The 19,635-nt window shown below is 42.5% G+C and overlaps 1 protein-coding gene across 1 annotated transcript in view; it reads right to left on the reverse strand.

Annotated features, from left to right (window-relative positions):
- The window catches only part of galnt14 (UDP-N-acetyl-alpha-D-galactosamine:polypeptide N-acetylgalactosaminyltransferase 14 (GalNAc-T14)), a 176,763-nt gene that overhangs the window by 76,797 nt on the left and 80,331 nt on the right, over positions 1–19,635 (reverse strand). The gene's annotated exons all lie outside the window — the stretch shown is intronic.

The raw sequence follows: 19,635 nt of genomic DNA on the forward strand, positions 1-19,635 counted from the left end.
GAAAAACAACGCAAGCACAACTTTTTAAAACATGCAAAAATATTTCCAGTTCGTTATGAGACCATGTCATTGTATTAACATTGTATGGAAACCGTGCACCGTGTTGGAAAAGAAAAGATGATGAAAGAAAAGGAGAAGCTGGAGGTGTTGACTCCTTTGACTCCTCACATACATTCATTCATTCATTCATTCATCTTCTATACCCGCTTATTCCTGTTAAGGGTCGCAGGGGTCTGCTGTAGCCTATCCCAGCTGTCATCGGGCGAGAGGCGGGGGTACACCCTGGACAGGTCGCCAGTCCATCGCAGGGCTCCTCACATACAGATCGATTAATTTAAAGATTAAAACGTTCATCTTATTCATCATCTTGTCACTGTGCATATGATGATGTCTTGGCGAACACCATCCTCTACACTCACGTTACAGTTTGACTCTGTTAGCATCCGTACAGTATATTCTATTACTGTGTGTGTTTGTGTGTGTTTTTGTGTCAGTCCTGACATAGCTGCAACTCCCAAGCTTCACACAGGCAGGAAACCATCGCTCACTTCATACCCCCAGGTCAGACACACACACACAAACACACACACACATGCACAGTGTAGTAGATGAATGTTGGGAGGCAGGCAGAGGGAGAGGTTTTCCACTTGGAGGATTCTGTACAATGGATCTATGGTCATTCTCCATCACACTCTCACACACATAAAATGCATGAGGAGGCACACACTCAGTATATTGCTGCAAAAAAGCACACACACACACACAGAAATGACAGTGTGTGTGTGTGTGTGGGTTCTGCTGGGTGATGAATGAAGCAATATTTCAGTCTAAACCAGCACCGCACCACAGATGGTGGTATAGTGAAATGCTTATACATTACACACACATACACACACACACACCCACACCCACACACACACTGTGCTGTGAAAACCCCATCTGTCAGAGTGCGACAAGGTCTGCAGCACAGAAGAATCACCTGTCTTATTACACACACACATTCCCGTATTTGCAAGCACATTCAGATGCACATCTACTGTATATGCAAACACACACACGCACAAAGTCACACTCATTAAAGCCTGCAGAGAGAGTTGTGTTGTGGTTTCATTGTGTTACGCGAAAGCCCAGAGGGCAGGAATCACAGTGCCAGACGAGCATTAGCATCGCCACACACACAAACGCACAACAACAACACTAATGAACACAAGCGAACAGGATCAGACACGCACCGTTACATTCATACACATTTACAGATACACACACACACACACACACACCCAGAGCCGGGGTTTAGGAGGCAGTGTGATGCCAGGTTGCCTGCAGGTCTGGTAGTGAGGGTCTCTGCTGCCCTAGTTGTTCTCCATCCAAACCTCTCACACCGAACACTGAGAGTGGAAAGACGAGGCAGAAGCACAGACAGCTCCTCTAAATACTAATATGTTCAACATCCATCAATAAGGTCAATGAACCCTGAACATTAACCCTGAACTTTGACCTTTTTATGGAAGGAGACTAAAGACTAAGGGGCAGAAACCATGAGTCACTAATTAATCAGAACACTAACAGTTTTGAAAATGACAAAATGGCTCAGTTCAAACCAATTTGCAGTTTGGGCCTCTAGTAACATATTTACACAGACCAGGCGTAACATGGTGACCACCTTCCTAATATTGTGTAGGTCTCCCTTGTGGTGACTCATCAGAGAATGGACATAGGCCTTCTGAGGGTGTCCTGTGGTGTCTGGAAACACAATGTTGTTAGTTTGGGGGGGGGGGGGGGGGGGGGGTTTGATGGGAGGGGCCTCTGTGGATCATCCCACAGATACTTGATCAGTTTGGGATCTAGTGAATTTGGAGGCCAGGTCAACACCTTGTGCTGTTCATCCTGCTGGGGATGGCTGCTGCCATCAAGGAGTGTCATTGCTATGGGGTGGAGGTGCCTGGTCTGGTCTAGGTGGGTGCTACATGTCTAAGTAACATCCACACCAATGAATGCCAGGTCCAAAAGTTTCCCAGCAGAACATTGAGTTGTCACAAGATGGTCAATGTTATTTACTTCTCCTGTCAGTGGTCATAATGTTGTGGCTGATAAGTGTATGTCCCCAATCTTCATCCCCTTCATAATGAAAATTTCACAATGTTTTTATTCTATTTCTTGAGCATCAGGAACTTTTGCTGAAATGGTGACACTATTTCGGACTGACCACCAGAGAAGGTGAATTCATAGAACCTGAGTTACATCTGTAACCCTTGTTCCCCTCTAGGTCTGTTTCTGATAAGAATTGCGTCTTGCTATGCCAGGCTATACCAGACTGTTTCTAAATGAACACCAGTACGGTGGAAAAGCAGCACAAACAACCCAGTCTTTGCCAAATTAGTTCCACCTAATTCAGACTGTTTTGTGTTTGATTCAGGACTTTGTCAAAGACAGCGATGGGTGAGACAAGCCAAGAGAAAAAGAAGCTGAGCAACAGAAAATCTAATCAAGCTAATTTTCAAGCTCAAATTACACCTTTTATGTGCACCAGATTCTTGGAAATTGAAAAAGAAAATGTGGCCCCCTGATGGAGGGCTGCAGCTTCGTTGTAGAGATACAAATAAACTGATCTGGATGCAGATCACTCTGTCAGCATACACGTTATTTACTGTTTATGCCAGATCTGATGCTTTAGCCTTGGTCCAAGAGAGTGCATAAAGTTTGCATAAGCATAACAGTATTTCATTTCCACTCTTACCCTTAGATCACAAGTTTTTCAACTTTCCAACACTACAGTAGCTGCAGGGAGAGCATTACATTTACATATTTCACCCAACAGAAGAGTTTCCTGAATGTTATGTAGAACACCTGAAAACCCACTGTTTATAACTTTATGAAATATTTTTGCCTTGAGGCTGTCGAATTATTTCTGGTACGATCTGGTTGATAAGACCTTGAAGCTGAAACATGCCAACCAAAGACCTTTTCCCAACAAGTGTCACTTCATTAACCTCTTTGTCCTGATTGCTGACCAAAGTTAGATGCTTTTAGCCGGGTTACGCGCGGTTTATACTTCTGCGTCAATTTTGACGGTGGAGTTATGGCGTCAGCCCAGACTTTAACGGCGTAGCCTGATGTGCCTCTCCACAGAAATGTAACTACGCGTCGCGCCAATGCAGACCACAAAAACTGTGATTGGTCCACTTGGTAGCTACGTCTTTCCGCTTTAGTATTTCCGGCTGCTTCTCCATCAGTTTTGGATCAATAAAGATGGAACACATCAAGGAAAGGTTAACTGAGGAGGTTTGGCGATACAAACAATTGTACGACTCATCGAAAGTTTAAGTAGTCATTGTTGACAGTGAAGCAGGAAGTAGAAACAAAAATGAACCCGACTGGCAAAAAAGACGCAGACATTTTTCTCTCATTAATCTGCCACAATTCTTTTTTTAAAAGGTGAAAATACCCCCGTGGGGCTTTTTCCACCCATAGCAGTTTTCACACCTTTAGTTTGTGGGAGGTAAGAGCGTGTATAACAAGATGTCCATGAAACCTTACCGTTCAGAATTAGAACATTTACAGAACATTTGCATCAGAGCACTATGAGACATTTTCTAGTTTGGTTTCTGTTTTTTTTCTACTGTCTAAATTATGATGCTATCCCAACCATTAAAAACTATTTATACAGTATATGAAATGTCTGCACATAAAATAAGAGCATGCGTTGTGTATAAGTCCGTCTTTAAATTATCGTAATTATGCAGATACTGGGTTTAGCGTCAAATAGCAGCAGCCTGTGTAGTTCATCAGTTCATCTACACGAATACTAAACATAAGCTGTTGAGACGTGGCTTAATATGGACAAATGTATGTACGATTATATAAATTATCAACGAATAATAAATCTAATTTATAGTAAACAGTTGACTTTCAGTCTAACTTGGCTAGCTAGCGCTTATAAAGTTAAGCTAGTTCATGTTACGTCTGGACTCATTCCCGCACAAGTATAAATGGCTAGCACCGACGTAGGCTACGTACGTAGGTTAAACCGCACTTCAGTCTGCTTGACATTCACAGTCTTGAAAGTCTAACCACAGTCGCCCAACCAGTCCATTAATGAGTGCCCTGCTCAAGGTTTCTGCAGGAGAGAACGGCGGCTGCTGTCATCTCAAATAAACCAGGAGACGCCTTTTGAAAAGCTTCTGAAAAATAAAACATCAAGTGCTGGCAAGTTATTTTTGAGAAGGAGCGAGAGAGGGAGCGGCTCACAGGGGGAGTCAGAGCAACCTGAGTGCCAGTGCTGAAGATACACTTAGAGAAAAAATAAATCCACAAGTTAGTGTACGTTTGAAGTCAAACTAATTTCATCTCCTGGGACACACACACGCTAATCTGACCCAGTTTGCTCTAAACGTGCCAGTGAGTGATGATACCTTGTGAAAACCAATTAAAGAAACATGAAATAAACCCAATTCTCATTTTTCAAAAGCTCACGAGGGCGACGCTGGAGTGATTTAAAAACAATATTTAGCTTTAATTTGATCAGGGAGCATCCGCTGATAACTGGTTACTCATTTCTCTCTCCTGAGAGCGGCTGATGACATTAATGTCTGGAACTTGGATGCTGTTCATGGTGCTCATGGGCACTTCAGCAGTAACTGTTGATGGAAGAAAAAAAGAGGATGAACACTTTCCTCTCATTACTGTGATTTCTAAAGACTTCATATGTTTTAAAAAGAAGCTAATAACCCAGAGTTAATTAGGTGTCGGTAATGCACCTGCAAGCTTGTTAGCTCAGTTTTTTTTTCTTTGCCACCCTCACCTTGGTGCTTGCTCTGGGGGTTTCAGACCAAGTGTTGAAAAGCGTCTTGAGAGAATCTGTATTGTTACTGACACTATATAAAAAATATCTAATTAAACTGAATCAAAAATGTAATAGAACTCTCAGAAGAAGAAGAAGAAAAAGAAGAAGAAGAAGAAGCCTGTCTGACCAAGTATAGTCCAAATACTCAGATGTGTTTTTGTCCCATCTGTCTCATTGGAAGGTACCTTGTGAGAACCTGGTGCAGCCATGTATCCCAAAATGCATTTGGTGTCCTCCTGTCCTCCAGAGTCCTTACTTTGGAACTGAAGTTCAAACCTACAAGTCCAAGGTTTGGTATTCTTGGTACTGATAAATTCCCAAAGTCTTGGTATCAATCAAAGTCCAGAGGATGAAAAACCACAGTACTATGATGCTTGACACCATGACACGTCTACCCATTCATTCTCAGAAGCGTGGAACACATTCACACAACTAGAGGTTCAGTGTGTTACTCAAGGACACTTCAGCATGTGGTCCATGTACAAGGGATGGAACCGCTAACCTAATAGTGGTTTGTGCAGACACCACAGCAACACCCAGAAATGCTACCATCACTGAGATTTCTATAACCGCTATTTCAAAAACAAATTATTACACACTAGGGGTTGCGACTGTTATGTGACTCACGACCAGTCTCTGATGACGTCACTAATAAAAACTAGAGATGCACCGGATCCTGATTTTTAGGATCCTGCCGGATACCGGATCCACTGCTTAAGATCCTGCCGGATCCGGAACCGGATCCGGATCCTACTCCGATCATCAGCTTGTACATTATAATGCAGTAAAACAGCGGAGATGTTGAGTACACTTTAACGTTTTTACCTCGAGACAAACTTTGACAGCAAAGCGTGCATATCGCATGACTTGAATCTCCCTCTACCAGTTTAAAGTACTGCCACACAGCACTTTTTCGGCTCCCTGCTTCCATTTCCGACGAGGACTGCTAACACAATGTAGTGGATGGCTTCTCTAAACATTAACCGCGTAATCACGTTCTTCCGGGTCCGGATCCGGTTGCCACGCTAGGTATCCAGCAGTAACCGGACCCCATAAAAACGCCATTATCCGGCCGGATCCGGATCCGGAACCTGGATCCGGTGCATCTCTAATAAAAACACAGCTCATCTGCTACATACTGTGTGCTGCAGATATGTATAGCCTGTATAAAAACAGGCAGCACCTCAGCACCACTGTTAGATGGGATAGTGTAGCAGGTATTTATCAAATAGTTGATGTGCAGCCTCCTTCTCTCTGTTACCACAGGACGTTTGGTGAAGTTGTTAACTGACTGCTGTCCAGAGGATTTGGACCGTTCCTCTGCTAGCGTTAGCCTTTTCAGATGCATTGCAGTAGTACTTTAGTTGTATTTCAGGACTGACATGTCACGGAAGTATGGGCTTCATCTTTAGTGAAGTATTTCCACACACTTGATGAACCGCTGCTAGTTTGCTGCAACGACCCACTGGACTACTCACCTGTCTTCTAGGAGGCGTCCATGTTGTTACTGTCACGTGATCAGTGACTAGTCAACTTCCTGCTTAAAGTGTCATGGTACAGCAGTAAATGATGGTTGTTTTTATATAGCACCTTTCTATCTGTTGGTAGATAGCCGCCCCCAAGTGAAGACCGGACTAACTAACTAGATTTGGAGTTATAGGCTAAATACAAATCAAATAAAATCTAATTAAGAGTAAATCAGTGAGCAGTGTCATCCCAGATTTAAACACTGGCAGGAAAAACTGTATCAGTATGCACACACCTTCACACCTCCACACACACGCACACACACACACACTCAGTGCAGCTTTCTAATATTTCTTGGATCTCCCATCTGTGATTCAGGTCTCGTCTCTTGATGCCTGGAGGCTGAATGTTACAGGAAGTGATGCTGAAAAAGAGTTGTGTTTTTCCCTCTGGCCATCTCCTCCTTTCATCTGTTATACACACACACACACACAAAAACCTGTACTGCTATATTTGTGAGGACAGTGCATCGACTGTAAGCCTTCACAAAGAAGGTATAAAACACATCCACATACATAGGACTTCATTTCTAGTCCATCACGTTGAATTAGAAAGCCCTTAAGGTTGAATAATTCAATGGAATAAACACGGTTTGAGTTGGTGTAAGAGTAGAAAACTGGTTGTGGAGGCTGACTAAGCTACAGAGCTAAAAGTGGAGCATCAGTGACACTGATCTATGGGCTAGCTCTGTGGCTCTGGAAAACGGCGTCTCTAATGAAAGTTAATAATATTTGGAGCCTTTCACCTGGTGGACTCTCTACTACCGCTGCTACATTCTGTTTAAATGAGATGTGAAACAACTTCTTTAATTCATAGTGGATGACACTGATGTCTTATTGCATTCATGTGCACGGTTAATCCTACATTATTCACTTGAAAGTAAATGCAAGGCTCAGTGTTTGGCTCACACGTGGCACGGGGACAGGAATCGTTCAGATTACCGTGACTCAGATGTTAGCATGTTTACTTGGCGTGTCATGCTTAAGTCTGATGAAGTCTGCTGTAGGTGCTTTCACAACTGGTTTGTTGGTACAAAACCTTGGAGCGTTTCACTCCTCGGGTCGGTTCGTTTTGGCCTGGTGTGAGCACAGGAATCGCAGTCCGTTCTGTAACAAATCAACCAATCTGAGACCGGTTGGCGATTTTTTATTTTTCTTTTGCAGTGAAAAGACACTATACCCACGGACCGAAACAATTTCCCTTATATAACGCACGGTTTACCTGATGCATTGTTGACAGACCAAACTGAACATGTTTTTGTGTGCTACATGAACCTGATGCTGATGCTCCATTTCTAATTGGATTCAGATTTTCCTGATATCCAAGTTTCCTACAGAAGTATGACTTTTTGGCAGCATAAACTAACAAGCTGAAGGTATAAGGAACACTGAAACGACGGTGTTTCAATTAATCCCTGAATCTGAATTAAATATGTCAGTGAAAACAACCTGAGCTTCACTTGTGACCTTGTCTCCGTTGTTTGAAATAAGGCCGTTGACTGATTTCCACAGTTAATCACACTGTTTTTAATTTTATAGGGATATCTCCTGCTCCTGCTCAATTCATCACGTAGTTCACATCAAGAGAACAGTCTGGCAGGGGTTTGAAGATGTACCTGCCATCGGAAAGACCAGTTTTCTGCTCTTGTTGTGTCTGCTTTCTTATTCTTCCTCTTCTTTTGGGATTTTGACGCTTCTGGTTCAGTTATTTACAACGACCACACTTTAGATTCCGCTTGCTTTCCGCAGCATGACTGCAGCACAGAGCGCTTCCTTATTTCCTAGACTATGGGGAGGGCTGAAGTCATAATGACACAATGTGCATGCTTTACCATTTTTGACAGTCCTGGTTTGCATAGTATATAATATAAATAGTAGTTAATGTTAGCGTAGTTGTTGAGCTGAAATGTTGCTAAAAGCTAAACGGACATGAACAGAAACCGTGGCCAGTCTGAGCTCCACTCCACGGTTGCCGCCGCTTTGTGAAGTACAGCCTCGTCTGATTTTTAAAAGAGGAGCACTACTTCAGTTGATCTCTGCAGGATTTTGTGAAAGCATTTTCACAACAATTGACCCAGACTGCTGAATGGAGAGAGTAGCTTGAACTCACGGTTCATGACGGTAATTACGGTTTTCTGTGTGTCTACTTGTTTTCCCGAGGCACTTGGACTTGAGTGCGTGTGTCTCTGTGCACATCTACGTTATTTGTGCATGTAATCAAGTGTGTGTTTGTATTTTTATCTGGAGTCCAGTGCTACCGTGGTCATAGTGTTCTTCAAATAGCCAGCCACACACACACATAGGCACACACTGGTTTGGTTTGTTGCAGGCGGCGGGCTGATGACCTTCTCTTCAAAGTGCTGATGTCCTGTTTCCTCCAAAGACCTCAACACTCAGCCAGCAGAGCTCTGCAGAGGAGCTGCTGACACTCCTGCTGTTGCTATGAGACAAATGGAAATCTGTCAAGGGGGTGGGGTGGAGAACAATCACTGCTCTTTTCTTTTCTTAAAAATGGTGGTATGCTGTAAAAAATAAAGCACATTTCATTTCCCCGACAGAAAGTCTTACAGAAAAATGATTTAGTGCAAGTAAATTGCTGGTCTTAATAATTTTCCTACCGCTGACTTCTAGATAATGCTTCCATCTTCTAGCGTTTGACATTTTTTTATATTTTATGATTATTTCACACTGTTATTACTTTCTGTCCTGTCAACTGTAAGCACCATTTACCAATAGTAGGTTGTTTTGTTGAACTTATTAAGACTTCTTGAATTAAAGGAGCTACCGTATCTTTGTCGCCAATCAACAGGAAGTACAGCTTTGCCTTTTCTGTGTCAGTAAACGAGCGCTGGCAGTGGTATGCCGACTCAAGCACTCACATGTCGTCCTTGAATTGTGGTTGAATAGCTACCATACACCTACTGAAAGAACAGTTCAGACTGAGCTCAATTCAGATTGAAAAACCTCATTCATTGAATCTATAAAACATTATCACCTTACACACTGTCATTAGATTGGATCAGACTATAGACTGTATAAAAAGTGGATGCCATGACAGCTCCTCTAAAGTGAAGCCAAAGCACGTGGAGCTCCCCCTGGTGGCTGGTTCCTGTATACGTCATATAAGCTCCGCCCCCTCCATGTTATTGGATGGGGGCTTATGCGAGATTTAGGCTGCGCCGTAGCCTGACGTGCACATCCCCGGAAATATAACTACACATCGCAGCAACGCAGACCGTACGAGCAGTGATTGGTCCGTTTGGTAGAAGCGTATTTCCGCATTAGTATTTCCAGGTGTTTCCCCATCTCCGCAGTTTTCTAACGGAGGAGGTTTGGAGATACAAACATTTGTACGACTCGTCTTCGGAGAAATTTCAACAAAATTGAAGCAGGAAGTGGAAACAAAAATTAACCCAACTGGCAAAAAAGACACAAGCGCCGACTAGTGTTTGGGTGGAGTTGTTACAGAGCGAGCCAGACTGATGAGAACACAAATATAAATGGATCGCACCGGCTTAGGATACGTACGTAGGTTACAAACATAGGTTATATGTAGGTTATACCTCTATGTCCCACAGAGGTATAAACCGAACTTTAGGCCCAAAACTAAAACTCTTAAATACACGTCAAGTATTTTTTTTTTCAAATATGGTTTCTGTCATTTTAGGTAATTAATATAAAGTTGATGAATGTTCAGGTGTTCATTTTCGGGAAAGCATTGTTTTAATTCTTTGACGCTATAAAAGCAGGATGTGACATCATGATGACTGACAGTTGCCATTGACAACCGATCTGTGAAGCGGCACCGTAGAAATGCGAGAGTTGTAAAATAAATAAATAAATGTGTATAAGTGTATAATCCAACATTTCTTTTGAAGTTTAAATTAAAGGAAAACGTGAGTAAGTCTGGGCGATACTCGTGCTCAGACTGAGGCTCCAAACTAGCAAGATTGCTCCGCCCGTATCCCTGGGATACCAGCATGAGTTTGACCAATGGCAGAAAGTGGAGACGCGCGGGGCATATTTTACACAGTCTACGGGTCAGACGTCTTGCTCAGAGGCACCTGAGCAGAATGTGGGCCTGCAGAACCCTTCACCTTCAAAGGTTCGGGACAATTTGAGAGAGCACACGTCCATCTGGCTGCCGTTTTACAGAGCAGTATGAAGCTATTAGACCAAACACACACACACTCACCCATGCACACAGTTGGCCAGTTAGTCAGCCAGGCATTCGGTCAGCGCTCCCCGCTTGCTCCTTAATTGGGCACCGACACAGACACACAAACGCCGTCATCAATCTCCCACTCACATGACTCCACCTCGGTGTCATCCAAAGATCATCTAATCGAATCTGATGGGGTGAGAAAGTGAGTGACGGAGTGCGGGAGTGTTAAATGTGTGTGTCTCTCTGTGTGTGTGTGTGTGTGTGTGTGTGTGTGTGAGAGAGTGTAAGTGAGTGAGTAAGAGTCTGGGAAGCTCTCCAGAATAGGACGTACCCCCTCCAATCACCAGCTGTTTACCTCCGATAGCTCCCACTAAATTTAGAAGACCACACACACACACAGATTGTGACAAGTGGGTACACACACACACACACACACACAAAAAAACAATCTTTGCTCTAATACACTACATGCCTCATCACTCCTCTAAACACACAGATACACACTAAATCACACATTGAACTGTTGACACACTCTCCAGAAAAAGCACATGATTAACAAACACACAGAGAAACCCAGTAACAGTCCACCAGAGTCCACTGTCGCTGCACACACACACACACTCAAACACACACACACACACAATCACGCACACTGTAATAACAAAAGCCTGTCATGTTCCCAGAAACAATATTTATCCACCAAAGCCTTCACTGAGCCACAAAATAACTGTCATAAAATATAAAAACATGTCCAAACACAATGTAATTCTGTAGGGACATTTCCAAGCTGATAACAAAAAAAAGTGAAATTTAGAGGCGACACAAATGTTTAGGATTTAAAGCCGGTATTCACCCGGTAGTATGCTGAATACATATATATATGTACAGTATTGTGCTCCTCAGTCACAGAATATTGAATCTTTTAAAGCAATTTTTATGCAGCTCGATACCAGCAGTTCCCGACCTGGGGGCTGCGAATGATTTATTGAAGCCCAAAAAAATATATATATTTCTAATATGCAAATGTCTCTCACCGTGTTGTTAATCTTTGTGATGAATGCCCTGCCTTTTCCTGTGAAATAATAAATGCTCACAGCCTCTAGGCTTCCTGCTTTCATTATTTGGATAATGAAAAAAAAAAAAAAAAAGCTTCAGTATTTGGTTTCAAAGTTTTTGTGCAGCCATTCAGTTAAATAACAACAAGTCCGATAGTCATTAAATTAGTCATTAAACCACTCAGGCTGTTTTACAAATTGATCACAGAGCGGGAAATAAAACAAGGCATCCACTCCTGCTGCTGTTGCTCTTTAGATCCAAGGAAACAGAACAAGGGCATCGCTTTAAAGCCTTCATCAGGCTCTGTCTTTGTGAATAGTGATTAAAAAAATAATCTAAAGGAGTAATTTAACAAAACATTTAAAAAAAAAAAGTCTGCATTTTACATCTAGTGAAAAGATCACATTAAAGAAACAGTAAAAAAAGTGAGTGGAATTGTATTATGTGCACACACTCATGCATCTGCAGAAAATCGCGTCAGTTTGGCCAATGCAAGGAAGTGGAGACGCATTGTCCATATTTATATACAGTCTATGCTCAGGATACACAAATCAGTAAACTTGATCAAAATCAATGACTTTCATTTTAATATGTTCCCATTAATCTTATTAAATTATTCCCAACAGCCTATTCTTTTCATGTTATGACTTGTCTTTCTCTCAGCTGTGGTGATTCCTGCAGTGTAGCTTAGCATTAGAGCTTTTATCCAATCATATTTCACCCATCATGTGTTGCCGGAGTCAAAGAAATCTGCCTGGACCTTCACAATTAAAACTGCAGGCGACTGAAGCTTGAAACACATCGTAATGACGCTGTTACTTTAACCAATCACATTTCAAGTTCATATTCCTAGTCCTTCTCTGTGGCCTACGGTAGCGTCAGCGTTTTCACGTCGTCTGATTGGACGGTCAGAGAGACGCTCCATTTAAGCCAAGCTAGCGGTTCATGTTCATATGTTGCGAGCTGCTCCCGTTAACGTTTTGTTAGCTATTTGTTGAACTCACGATGGTGGAGGCAGGAGAGGCTATCGATTTGGCTGCAGATCTTCTTAGAAAGACATTTTAACAACTGACTTTGAAGGAAAAGTCTGGATATTGTGAGGAAAGGCTGCCCAACCCTGGGAAAAGGTGTTTCCGCCACTTTCAGGTCAGCAACTATGAGCGCTACCATTGGTTGACAGGCTCTGAGGAGAACTCTAAATAGTTTCTTAAGTTCTGGTGATTGAAATGAATTATATTTACATCTTTTATGAATATTTTTCTCGTTTTATTGGGTCGACGTTGATGCTTCTGTTGGATTTGACGTATGTGGCGCTGGTGGCTGCAGTGAATGAGAGGACACTTCATGAATTGTTCTAAGTGAGTTTCTTGCTTGAGTATGTTTGCAACGTCCTGTTTTATTGCGTATCCGTATGTTGTTGATGGTTATTAAGAGGTGTTTGGAGGTCATTGAAGGCCGAGGTGGAAAATGCACGGCAAACCAGGTAGAATTTTCTTTACTCACAGTCTATTAAAAGCCCAGCGATCAGTCAGTGAGTCTAACACTGAGTGAATCGTTTCTTAAAGTCAGTCGGTCTCCAAATTTACTGTCAGCCTAGCAGTGGTTGCTCTGTTGTTAAAGGACCACGTTAGTTATAACACACACACACACACACACACACACACACACACACACAAACACACATACACAAAAGAAGCTGCAGTCCCTGTGGACCTATTAGTGCATCCCTGTGTCATCTATCTGAGCTTTACTTTTTGTGACACACCAGACACACACACACACACACTTAGAGATATACAACTACGCAACCACCCCCTCAACACACACACACACACATTCACAGAGAAAACGCTGCGGCACATGTCAGCGCCTCCAGGGAGCTATACTGGTGTTTAGGAGCAGCCGTTGCAGAAGCCTACAGGCTAATTAAAACACACCGCTTTCTCGACAGTATCCTCACACACACACACACACACTCACACAGACATGCCAACACACTAAAATCAGACGGTGTGCAAAGAGAGGAGGGGGTGCAAAAAAGAGAAATAACCACTAAAAGGAAGACTGACACTGCTTGTGTGTGAGAGAGAGGTAAACCAAGGGAGACAGCAGTAGGTAGCTGAGGGCCACGCCAGGTGGTGGATGTGCCAGTTTGCTTAAATCACAACATGTTGATGTGTGTGTTGTGTGGTGTGTGTGTTGTAGTGTGTGTGGGGGGCAGATGGTGCGTGACGGCTGTATTGCTCCCAGCAGCACAGCTGTCCGAGGCAATACAGCCCGGACACACACCTCTTCATCAAGTTAAATAACGGCTACACACACACACACTGAGATAGAGATGGAGAGGGAGAGGGAGAGACATAAAAAAATAAACACACTGGTGTGATTTTTGCAGGTTTCATCCAAACATACGGATATTTCTGCATTTTTGAATTTGCAGACATGATTCGTGTCATGCTACGACCTTTGCTTCTACTGGGATCAGAAGAAGTTACACGTCTCGTATGCAAATTCGTTAACAATTAGTCACGATGTCAATAGGGCCGTTAACGTGACATAATTACCGAGGTTGCACCAACAAATCATCAAACAACCCCGATGCAATCACAGGTGTGAGTCGGTAGTGAAACAGAGCAGCAGATACTCCCTCTCGGGTTTTATAATGCCTTAAAACAGGGTAACGTATATGTGCAGCAGCCTGAGAGGCAAAACTCGGGGTATAAAAAGTTAAACTCATTGATCCCAGGGTGGTGTAAACCAAGCAGGAATCTATGTGGATAGCAACGATTTTGCAGTTTGACAGTAAGAGAACATGTTGACAGAGATTTTATTTTGAAAAGCTGAACCTACTAGCCTGGTGTAGCCAGACCCAGTCCCTATCATAACATGAGTCTGGTAGTTTGGATTTCATTATGGGGCATGTTTCACCCTATATAGAAAAAAATTGGAGAGTCCTACAACCAATCAGAGCAACATAATATGTGACATTCAGACATATTTAATGTCAAGCTGTTCATCCTATATAGTTATTTTGCTGCCAGTTAGGAGTTGAACGACTTCTGATTTTTTAAAGTCGACTAATATGCTGTGAAAGTCGAGTCAACGTCAACTAGTCGATGACGTCACACATAAAAACACAGAAGAAAGTAATGAATATGTGTATCTAAGTATCTAACATGCGGTTCTCGCTCGGCAAACTCTCAGCTCTACCATAACTTCAGTCTCTCGCATGATGCATTCACTGACATCAAGGAAGAAAACACATTCTACAACCACAGCAACAATGTCAACTAATAGAACGCAACAGAACTAAACATAAACACATGAGCTTATCAATACTGTGCAGATATGTTTAGACTATATAAATCAGCATCATCAATAGTGTTTAATAGTACCTCACAGTGTGTTGTTAGATAAGGATAATGTAGCCGAGATTAAAGGTCCAATAACTTTATCAAATAGTTGATGTGCAGCCTCCTTCTCTCTGTTACCACAGGACATTTGGTGAAGTTGTTAACTGACTGATGTCCAGAGGATTTGGACCGTTCCGCTGCTAGCGTTAGCCTTTTCAGATGCACTGCAGTAGTACTTTAGTTGTATTTCAGGACTGACATGTCATAGTAGTATGGGCTTAATCTTTAGTTGAAGTATTTCCACACACTTGATGAACCGCTGCTAGTTTGCTGCAACGTCCCACTGGACTCCTCACCTGTCTTCTCGGAGGCGTCCATGTTGTTATTGTAAGTCAACAGTAAAGTCGACTAGTCAACTATGCGGTATAAACCCTACTGTCAATATATTTTACAACAGATGTGATAGCATATTGGCCCGGCAGATCTTTGCTGGAGTATGATCAGATTCCAATGGAGAGACTTCAGTCATGGCGCCCAGCTCCTCTTAAAGTGTAATCCAACATTTCTCTGTAACTGGTGGCTCCAAACTCACAAGATGGCGCCGTCCATATCCCTGAGATACTAGCATCGGTTTGAGTTGACCAATATTCCATATTTTTATACAGTGTACGCTCCAGATCAAGTTTCCGCCACACAAAAGTTGCAAGCAGGGAAGTTTCTCTTGCCTCCAGGCTATGAAGCTATAGACATCTGAAAAGTGAGCAGCAACTCAACCCCCTCCCCGCATCCACGGAGGACATTACACGCTCGATAGTCGTGTACAGGAGTGTTTTTCAACGGCTGCTGGGATCTACTCCAGAGGTACGTCTGACAGTTACACAGATACAGCGGCTGACGGGGACTGAATTCATCTGATGAAGCGAGAGGCGTACGGCGCTAACACTATTAAGAGGGATTATTTACTCGCCGCGTGAATATCGCTGACACACATCAAGAGTTTTCACCCTGACACGTGAAAAATAAATACATCAGGAGGTATGTAATGATCCAACCACCCCCCACACCCTCAACACCACCACCACCACACAGGAGGCAGAAGGAGGTTAGAGCCAGCTGGATTATATATCATAATAATAATAATAATATGAGGTGGCGTAAGTTCACTTTGTGCAGCCCACCTGCTCAACCTTGACCATAGCTGGTGAGAATTATGATTTATTTTAGTTTTTATTTAGACGTCCCCGGAGTCAAACCTGCAGCGAGAGCAGAGGTATTCTTCCATTAACGAGTCTTGAGCTCAGACTTAAATAAAACACGAGGCCGTTTATTCCAACAAACTTAAAACTGATGCAACCAACAGGAGCAGAGAGGAACAAGTGGAAACAGAAAGCATTTTCGGCGGCGGGTTGAAATATTGTTGTAAACGCGCCGCCCCGTAGTGAAAATTTAATTTCCATTTAGACATGAGTGGAGTCAAAACTAATCTAATTTAACTCCCCCATCCCCTCCCCCCAATGTCTCCTCTCCTCCCCTCCTCTACATCCGTTCACATCCTCTCAACTCTTCACCTCTCTCCCCTGCTTTCATCTCCCTCCCTTCTTTACCTTCCACTCCTTCCTTCCCTTCCCCTCAACTATTTTTACCTCAGCTTATTAATGAAGCAGAGATTTCTATATGGACTGGAATATATATATATAGAAAGAGCAAGCAAGAAAGATAAGAGTGAGATGGGAGGGTGAGAGAGGTAGGAAACGAGTGAGGCAGACAGAGAGAGGGGGAGAGGTGGCCGTTGGGTTTTTATAATTGGCTGTCTGTGACTCAGAGAGGGTGAGTACAGTATCCCTCTGCCTACTCTCTCCCTCTCTCTCTCTCTCTTTCTCTCTCAAAGAGATCACATTTCCTCCTCTCGCCTCCCCTAACATGACATGAAACCAGCTTCTGAAGCCTCGGGCCTCTGAACATTTAAATTATCTCCTATCTTCCTCGGCTCACTGTGGGCTAAAGATCACAGATTCGGCTCCGCGGCAGCAGCGCCGACTGTCATTTCCTTCTGATTCGCCTAATTAGCATCGCTAACGACTTCTCCGCACAACGCGGCCGTTTTAACCTGCGAATTAACCCGTATGCCGATACCGTGAGTGGCTGTTAGTCCGACTGACGGAGTGGTGCCACGGCTTGGGCTGAGAGCTGCAGAGTTTTTTAACTGAGTTTCAAACATTTGGACTGAACTATGACAAATATAGAGTCACAGTAGGAAAACAACACAAACCAGGTGAATAGTAATACAAGTAAATTAGTTGATTTGACATTAACATAACCACTATATCACTGTATAACTCATAATGTCCAACTAAAAGAGAAAAGGTGAGTTTTTCCAAGAGCACAATAGTCATTATTTTTAGTTTGACAAAATAGAAGTTGACATTTTCTGGTTTTATAATTATAATAATCTGATTTTTACACCAGCTGTGCAATATGTCTCTAAATGACAAAATAAAAAAGTACATCAACAAACTCCAAAATGACAAAAATGACTTTAAATGTTGTATATGCTTACAGCTAAACTGAGCTAAAACTAACCTTTATCCATAACCAGTTTTCCTAAAATACACAAAAACTAATTCTGATAAAATTATTATCATGACTGAAAACAAACTATTTTTGATCTGAAACTGACTTTTTTCCTCCTGTGCTTGCTCCATCAACATCATATTCTTGTCAGGATGCTATGGAGATATGACAGTAGTAGAACTAAGTTAAATGAGGTAGAGAATGAAAAAAATAAGGAATAGAAATGTCAGAAAATCAAGTTGCTGTGCAGTGGGAGATGTCAGTCTGTATTGCTTTAGGAGAGTGTCTGTTCTAGTGAGGTTAGTTGTACGAGGTATACACAGTAAGGGGTTGGATGGAGGTCAGTGCAGATGTTGGATTGTTTTGTCAAACTACTACAGGGTCAAGAAGTAAAGCTACAGGTAAAGTGCTTTATTTGCCATTATACAACATTGTACAATGAAATTGTATGGTCGGATGGAGGGCTAGTCCTGAGCCACTGTGATTGAGTGCCGCCATCAAGGAGTGTCATTGCTATGGGGTGGGGGTGGGGGTGCCTGGTCTGGTCTAGGTGGGTGCTACATGTCTGAGTAACATCCACACCAGTGAATTCCAGGTCTAAGTTTCAGAAGAACATTGTATTGTCACAAGATGGTCAATGTTACTTCTCCTGTCAGTGGTTCTAATGTTGTGGCTGATCGGTGTATGCACACAATCTTCATTCCCTTCATCATGAAAAAGCGACACAAGTGTTAATCTGTTTTATTCTATTTCGTGAGCATCAGGAACTGTTCTAGAAATGGCTCCTAGTTCTATGAATTCCTGTGAATTCATAGAACCCAAGTTACATCTGTAACCCTCATTTCTCCGTCTGGGTCTGTTTGTTAAATAAATACTAGTAAACAGATATAAATCTCAGCAGCAGAGACATTTATCTGGCACTGACGTCCATTTAGTTTAAGACCAGTGTGAGCAGATTATTATCATAAAATCTCTGCAACTTCCCGAGACACATCACGTTGAGTGTACACCGGCATTAATTTAAAGCCATCATAAAGAAATGAGTCATCATTCTTCACTGTTGTTGGCGCAGAGTTAATGATGCGCAAGAAAAAATAAAACCTGGCTACACCTGCAGGTCTACAAGAAACTCTGCAGAGAGTGAGCGGCAGAGAAACCTGTGCAGCTTCTTTAATGAAATATCCGACTCGGTCTGCTAGGTAAGCTGCTCCTTAATATTCCCAAGGTTTTCACAGATGTAAGTAAAACTGCCTTTTTCTTTTTTTTTTATTTCTTTTATAATGAACCTTGGGGCGAAGGAAGGAAGCACCTCCAAGGCCTAATTAAACAAGACACGCTGCCTCCTGTTCCGGACTTAAAGAATTAAACTCTCTTCAACAGGAAGCCGGTGTCACTGACTGGGATTTTAACCGACAAAACTTTCTTCCTTTCCCTGTCTCTATGCTTGGCGGGGATTGTTACTGATGCTGCTGCAGTTCCCCCCCCCCTTTTGTCTGCCTTATAATAAAACTATGGCGTCTTCTGGGACTCACTTGTGAAATAAAGGTTAAACAAAAGCAATCGATGGAACCGAGAGAAACAGAGCCTTAAACTCAACAAAGGACGTACAGGTTATTAGCAAGACTTACAGTTTTGTTTTGTCAGGGAGGAGCTGAAATTTAAAGATACCGTAAAGTCCGCTTGATTCTGCCTGTCTTTGTGGGTGGAGTGTCCAACTAGATGTTCAGTTAATCAATTGTGAAAAGACTGCAACATGTTTTGGTGAATGAATGGCTCGTGTCAAACAGAAAAAGCCTACAGTGCTGTTCTTGTAATTTTCTACACGGTTTACTCCCCGCATAAAAAACAAAAAACAGATTTTTACTCAACGCTACCGTCCAAAATCCAACTATTTTTTCTGAAACGCAATGAATCACCACGCTCCGAAGCTTCCCCGGTTCTCATTAATAATTCACACCGCAGCCTCCATAATTCTTGACCCAGAGGAGGAAGGGAAAGAAACAGATGCTCAGACTGATTCACATGATACTACGAAAAGACTTCGGGGAATTATGGGCTCTAATCTGTGGTAGGATTTATTTTCTTTTATATATATCTATAAGGCAGATTTGCACTAGAAAA

The sequence above is a fragment of the Chelon labrosus genome, assembly GCF_963514085.1.
Source record: "Chelon labrosus genome assembly, chromosome: 14".
NCBI classification, from domain to species: domain Eukaryota; kingdom Metazoa; phylum Chordata; class Actinopteri; order Mugiliformes; family Mugilidae; genus Chelon; species Chelon labrosus.